Source organism: Megachile rotundata, unplaced genomic scaffold (assembly GCF_050947335.1).
Source record: "Megachile rotundata isolate GNS110a unplaced genomic scaffold, iyMegRotu1 scaffold1312, whole genome shotgun sequence".
Classification (NCBI taxonomy): Eukaryota; Metazoa; Arthropoda; class Insecta; order Hymenoptera; family Megachilidae; genus Megachile; species Megachile rotundata.
Window position 1 is genome coordinate 10,001 of NW_027474608.1, and position 7,500 is coordinate 17,500.

At 48.6% G+C, this 7,500-nt stretch overlaps 1 non-coding gene and 1 pseudogene across 1 annotated transcript; both read left to right on the forward strand.

The window, feature by feature from the left end:
- Positions 1–1,594: 1,594 nt before the first annotated feature.
- LOC143266533 (5.8S ribosomal RNA) lies at positions 1,595–1,749 on the forward strand. The gene has a single exon (XR_013041493.1). It is a non-coding gene; the product is annotated as a 5.8S ribosomal RNA (ribosomal RNA).
- Positions 1,750–3,569: 1,820 nt separating this feature from the next.
- The window catches only part of LOC143266535 (large subunit ribosomal RNA), an 8,246-nt pseudogene continuing 4,315 nt past the window's right edge, over positions 3,570–7,500 (forward strand).

Sequence of the window (7,500 nt, forward strand, 5' to 3'; positions counted from 1 at the left end):
TACCAAAAATGTTAAATGACAATTCGTCGTTACGGCAGTCGTGATGCGGAGAGATATTACGGTTACGTGTAGGAGGTCGCTTTGGTTCTCATCGTCGATACTCCCGTCCGTATTTCGTATCCGCCGACGCGTTTCGTACGAACAAGCGCTAACGTTAAATAAAGTTTAAAAAATGAGAGAGCAACGCCGTTTCATGTCGAACGCTGTAAATAGAAAGAACGAAAGTTTACCGACGAAAGAAAATCGAGAGTTTCCTCTCTATCTTCTCGGCTCTTCTTTCCGTAGCGTATAAGAAAGGTTTCGACTCTCCCGGGACGTCGTTTACTTCTTATTAACGGGTACCGCACGATCCTTCGATAAATACAAAAAGTCGTCGTAACAAGAATGTTCAACTTGAACACGAAGGAAAATCCCGAACATTCTCATATAAAAATATATCTATACATAAATGAATCTGTCGCGAATTTTACCGGCAGAAGGTTCGTTATGTAAAAAATGGATCGTATGCATGGTGTACCCGTTCGTTGCGACGTCTGAGTTAAAAGGAGGAGAGAATCGAAATTGTTAAATAGATACGCGCCAGGAAAGCGGAGAGATTTCGGAGAAGTAAGGAAGAGGTGAAGGTTATAAGAATCTCGAAATATTCTTATCGGACTTTCCTTTCTATAATTTTTATTCTTGATTCGTGTTGCGTACTCTCTCGACCCCGTGTGAAAACACGAGAGAGAATATAAAGAAATATTTTGGGACGTTTGGTAACGAAATGCATGGGTTTGCGAAAAAAAATTGTTAAATTTCTTGTTTTTTTTTTTTCGCCCGCTTCGTGAGAGACTCTCATTTTATTTTCTTTCTCTCTATAAATTTTGTCTTTGGACCAAAGGGAACACCCCCTTTTAGCCTCTCTCTATTTCGTGTTAAACGAGAAACGAAATTTAGAGTGTGACACGGAGGCTTTCACGCGGGGGGTGTCCGGGTAACCGATGGAAATCGAACCACGAAACCGCTTCGACGAACGAAGTCGCAACTTCACGAGAGTCCGCCTGCTTACGACGGACGATATGGTAACGTATCGCTTTACGGACCGGCTGAGAAGCGAAAACGATAGCGTAGTCTCCTTCGTTGGTAGACCGATCTGACGCCGGCCATGGAGTGTCCGTATTGAATCTCGCGATACCGCCAAGACGTCCAATATATGTAAGCAGCGAGCAGGAGACTCTGTGTTACGCGCGACAGCGCGTTTCGTATTTTCCACGGTTTTTGAATGACTTTACCACCCGGAACGGACTGAAAACTCGCCGCACGAAGAGAAATGCGTCACAGAGCGTTGTTTCATCGGCGGTTCTGTAGTTTTATACGGTCCTTTACCCGTCCATGGACGTTATCGTGTCGTCTTAATCATCAATCAGCTCGGGTAAATCTGTGAACAGAGCTATGACGGGACGACGTCCGAATACCGATACTCGATCTTGCGCTTGGATTGGAGTTAGTATTCTATGGACAATCGAACGAATTTATAAACCAGGTTAAATAAATCACGTACATACTGGTTTTCAGACGCTGAGTTGTTAAATATGAACAAAAATTTTTATACGATTACCCTGAACGGTGGATCACTTGGCTCGTGGGTCGATGAAGAACGCAGCTAATTGCGCGTCAACGTGTGAACTGCAGGACACATGAACATCGACATTTCGAACGCACATTGCGGTCCACGGATACAATTCCTGGACCACGCCTGGCTGAGGGTCGTTTATATAACTAAAGACTGCTTGCGTTTGCCTTTAGCAGCAAAAGGTTTTCTCTTCATTGTTAAATTTTTTTCGGTACCGCTCGTCGTTCGACTAGATAAAACGAAACTGTTAAACGCCGAAAAGTCGAACGTTTCGGAGCGGGATCCGATGGTCGAACGCGAGAGAGAGAACAACTTGCGAAATTGGCGAAAACGTACGAGCGATGGTTGGACATTTCGTCGGCGTTTGACGCGGAGAATGTTAAATGGAACGTTCGTGTCTCGCCCTCTCTTTGCTAGTGTTCATTTTTTTCACAGGCGACAGAAGAACATTTTCGTATATCTCGCAATTCTTAGTTTTTAGGATCTTCTCGGCGGAATGCGCTTATCTCGGCTTGCGTGAGTCGTGGTTTCTAGTTAAACCCCTAAAAGAGACCATATACGACCGCCCGTGAAAGAGCGCTCCCGAGTCGAAAACACCTAACTACAGAAGGATATTTAGACGAGAGAGAAAATGATTCTTCGCCCTGCGAGAGAATTGTTAGACACCAATTGAAGGAAGCAAGCCGAGAGTAGAGCGTGTTTACGGCGTTTCTCCGCGCTCCCGACGTTGTCTGAAATGATTGTCGAATTTTTTTTTCGACGGTGCGAAAGTTTATACAACGAGGGGAAAAGTTAAAAATAAACGTGCGACGGAAGCTCTTTCACGGTTAAATTATTACGAGATCGTAGCTTCGCCACGTTTTTTTTAACATTTACAAGCGCAGATCGCTTCGTTGTCGTTGATTAGAAGCGGAAGACCGCGCGATCCCAATACGGGTTCCGGTCGTCCAGTCCTCGAAGTGCATAATTGTGCCGGACGGACGTTGAAAAACCCGGACCGATCGAACGATAAACGCTTATTTGGTGATCGTCTTGCGAGAGTCTCCCTTCATTGTTGTTCGTGTGTTAAATTTCTTTTATCGAACAACGGTCGAACGCAAATGAACAATGACATTTACACCGAAGATCGATCTCGAAACGCTTTTGTTCCTCCTTTTGTGCGCTCGTGGTTTCATCGAACGATATATACACGACGAAGGTGTACCACGCACGTTAAAAATGGGATTTCTTTTTTCCTTTAACCCTTTATTCTCTGGACCATGATAAGTCACCGATGGTTTACATGGCTGTCTCTGGCATTCTCGCCCTTTTCTTGGGATTTTGCGTCGGAACGCGACAGCAAAAGAAAAAACGTATCGGACGATGCGTCTTTACGGTTTATCGACCGTCGAGTGTATATTCGAACGTAAATATGTTGTAACGGTATATGTATCCTTTAGGGGACAAAAGAAACATGAAACGATCGTGTGCGAGAGCGCGCCGAGGGTAAGAAGAAAAGGTGTCCGACCTTTATCTCCTCGTTGTCGTAGTCTCTCCTCGTCGTTTGTTTTAACGCGCCCTGGATAGATAAAAAGATATATCCGATTATAATATATACATATATACTCCGACGCGAGTCGAGAACAACCGGACGTCGTCGTCGTCGTTTTTTTTTTTTGTCGTTGTCCCGCCTGCCCGAATATGCGGCGTTTTAAGTGCCTTTTTTCTTTTGTCGAACAAAAGAGAGAGGAGACACCGAGCTTTCATTTTGGCTCGTACGTACCTTCGAGTAGTCGACGATATTGTGTTGATCCGAAAAGAGAAAAATAGTTGGTTATCGAACGATACAAGGAAAAAATCGAACGACATAATCCCTGTGCGTCGTTGGTATTAATATACCTTTCGTATTACGTGTCGAAACCCCGAAAAGAGCGTACAGTTTGTGGTATAACTTTGAAAAGAAATAATAAAATTTCGACGACCTCAGAGCAGGCGAGATTACCCGCTGAATTTAAGCATATTAATAAGCGGAGGAAAAGAAACTAACAAGGATTTCCTTAGTAGCGGCGAGCGAACAGGAATGAGCCCAGCACTGAATCCCGCGGTTAACGCCGCTGGGAAATGTAGTGTTCAGGAGGATCCGTTTATCCCGAGACATCGAATCGCGTCCAAGTCCATCTTGAATGGGGCCACTTACCCATAGAGGGTGCCAGGCCCGTAGCGACCGGTACGCGTCTCGGGTGGATCTCTCCTTAGAGTCGGGTTGCTTGAGAGTGCAGCCCTAAGTGGGTGGTAAACTCCATCTAAGGCTAAATATGACCACGAGACCGATAGCGAACAAGTACCGTGAGGGAAAGTTGAAAAGAACTTTGAAGAGAGAGTTCAAGAGTACGTGAAACCGTTCAGGGGTAAACCCGAGAAACCCAAAAGATCGAATGGGGAGATTCATCGTCAACGAAGCTGGCTCCCGTGTTGGTGCGATAGTGCCCCGGATGGTCCCGTTACGGCGGGTTTCCCATCGGCGTGGGCACACCACCCGCGGCGAATGTTCCGGCTATGTAGTCGTGCACTTCTCCCCTAGTAGAACGTCGCGACCCGTTGCGTGTCGGTCTAAGGCCCGAGGCGAAGACTGTCCGTCGCTTTTAGCGTACGATGACAGCCCCTTGGATGCCCGGCCGACTGCGCGACGGTACTCAGACGGTATCGGGCCGCAAAATTCTCGAACGCACTGCGTCCAGGACCGCCGCAAGCTCGTTCCAGTCTAGATACCGGATGTACGGACTTAGCGCCGTAACCGGGCCTGGCGGGCTGTTGGCAGGCGGAGTCCTTGGACTGGCCAAACTTTGAATTACCGGTCGGCGACGCTATTGCTTTGGGTACTCTCGGGACCCGTCTTGAAACACGGACCAAGGAGTCTAACATGTACGCGAGTCATTGGGATTTGATAAACCTAAAGGCGAAATGAAAGTGAAAGTCGTCCGTGAAGTCGACTAAGGGAGGATGGGCCTCGTTACGATTAGGCCTCGCACTCCCGGGGCGTCTCGTTCTCATTGCGAGAAGAGGCGCACCTAGAGCGTACACGTTGGGACCCGAAAGATGGTGAACTATGCCTGGTCAGGACGAAGTCAGGGGAAACCCTGATGGAGGTCCGTAGCGATTCTGACGTGCAAATCGATCGTCGGAACTGGGTATAGGGGCGAAAGACTAATCGAACCATCTAGTAGCTGGTTCCCTCCGAAGTTTCCCTCAGGATAGCTGGCACTCGACTCGAACGCATAACGAGTCTCATCTGGTAAAGCGAATGATTAGAGGCCTTGGGGCCGAAACGACCTCAACCTATTCTCAAACTTTAAATGGGTGAGATCTCTGGCTTGCTTGAATTTTCATGAAGCCACGAGATATAAATTGATAAAATTTTTCTTGGATCAGAGTGCCAAGTGGGCCAATTTTGGTAAGCAGAACTGGCGCTGTGGGATGAACCAAACGCAGAGTTAAGGCGCCTAAGTCGACGCTTATGGGATACCATGAAAGGCGTTGGTTGCTTAAGACAGCAGGACGGTGGCCATGGAAGTCGGAATCCGCTAAGGAGTGTGTAACAACTCACCTGCCGAAGCAACTAGCCCTGAAAATGGATGGCGCTGAAGCGTCGCGCCTATACTCCGCCGTCAACGGCAAGTGCGCAGGAACGGGATTTAGTTCCCGTTCTCCATGAAGCCTTGACGAGTAGGAGGGTCGCGGCGGTGTGCGCAGAAGGGTCTGGGCGTGAGCCTGCCTGGAGCCGCCGTCGGTGCAGATCTTGGTGGTAGTAGCAAATACTCCAGCGAGGACCTGGAGGACTGACGTGGAGAAGGGTTTCGTGTGAACAGCCGTTGCACACGAGTCAGTCGATCCTAAGCCCTAAGAGAAATCTAATGTTGATGAGGTGTCCTAAAATTCACGCTTTTCGAACGCAAATGACAAACATACGTACGCTCGCACGCACGTACGCGCGCAAAAGGCAAAAAATGTTAAAAAGAGAAAAAAATTGCAGTTAAATAACAATTTACGTCGCCGTCGTTTCGTGTTTGTGTCCTAATCCACCGCTCGAACATGATCATTTTTATTGATAAATTGACAAAAACGTTGAACGCTGAAAAAAAATGATCGCGGTTCGGATCGATGGATACTTCACGTTCGACGTGATGCGACGTTGTCGAACGCCTGAAAGCGATTTTTTTTCTATTTTTTGCTTGGTTAAATCTTACAAACTATCGAACGCAAGTCGTGTCGTCGTTGCGTCGCAGATGCGTCGTTGTTTATATAATTTTGCGTGATTTGGGAAGAAACACACCCATCGGGCGAAAGGGAATCCGGTTCCTATTCCGGAACCCGGCAGCGGAACCGCATACCAATCGGGCCCTCGTAAGAGTGTTCGTCGGGGTAACCCAAAATGACCTGGAGACGCCGTCGGGAGATCTGGGAAGAGTTTTCTTTTCTGTATAAGCGTTCGAGTTCCCTGGAAACCTCTAGCAGGGAGATAGGGTTTGGAACGCGAAGAGCACCGCAGTTGCGGCGGTGTCTGGATCTTCCCCTCGGACCTTGAAAATCCAGGAGAGGGCCACGTGGAGGTATCGCGCCGGTTCGTACCCATATCCGCAGCAGGTCTCCAAGGTGAAGAGCCTCTAGTCGATAGATTAATGTAGGTAAGGGAAGTCGGCAAATTGGATCCGTAACTTCGGAATAAGGATTGGCTCTGAGGAGCGGGGCGTGTCGGGCTTGGTCGGGAAGTTGGCCAGGCTGACGTGCCGGGCCTGGGCGAGGTGAACGGTTGGCGACTTCGCGTCGCGTCCCGGAATCCGAGCTCGGTCCCGTGCCTTGGCCGCCAACGGATCTTCCTTGCTGCGAGGCTTCTTGTGACGGCTTCGGCCGTCCTTTTCGCCTCTTCGGCCGCCATTCAACGCTTAGCTCAGAACTGGCACGGACTAGGGGAATCCGACTGTCTAATTAAAACAAAGCATTGCGATGGCCCTCAAGGGTGATGACGCAATGTGATTTCTGCCCAGTGCTCTGAATGTCAACGTGAAGAAATTCAATTAAGCGCGGGTAAACGGCGGGAGTAACTATGACTCTCTTAAGCGTAAATCGCTCCGAGTTTCTCCTTCGGTTCGCCGGGGGAAAAACTCCGTCGCTTGCGTGAGTCATGGTTGCAGGGATGGCAATGCGTAACTCAGACCTCTCGTTAGGTCCTTCAGCCTCTCCCATCCAAGTCGCACGACCTACCTCCTAGTGGTACCTGCCGGTAACGTGACTGGTTGGCTGTTTGGGTGACTCACGTCACCATCGCAGTCCCAGTCACGGCTAAACGGCGTGCGGCGCGCTTGGCGAAAGCCAGAGTGGGTCGTCTGGGTTTGCTCCCCATTCTACCCACGCCTTCGGGCAAAATATATATGCACCAAAGCGATTCGCCAAGCCTCGGATGCCGTCGATCCCAAACAGTGGCGACGGAACAGGTGGAAACACCAGCCAGGGTGATCAACCCCTGGTTTTAAACCCTACTCTAGATTCTGGACGTGGAAAGAGGAAAGGCGTGCCAGAGCGTTGCCCTTCTTGCCTTATACAATTAAGTGACCGGACAACGTCAAGCGCTGCTCAGCATGTACGCAGATGCAATGCACCACCACCGCAGCCTGATGGCTATGTATGTGAATTGTGTTCTGGTAGGTTTAAATCTTATGCTGGATTACGTCAACATATCCGCCATGCTCATACCACTGAGTACAATGATATGGACCTTCAACTGGCTCGTGAAAGAAAACTCACATCGCGTGCCAAGTACTCAGACGATGAAATAAGAGCAATAGCTGAGATTGAGGCCTCTATACCAGACAGACATTTACTGATGTCGAAAGATATCAATGCAATTCTTTCAT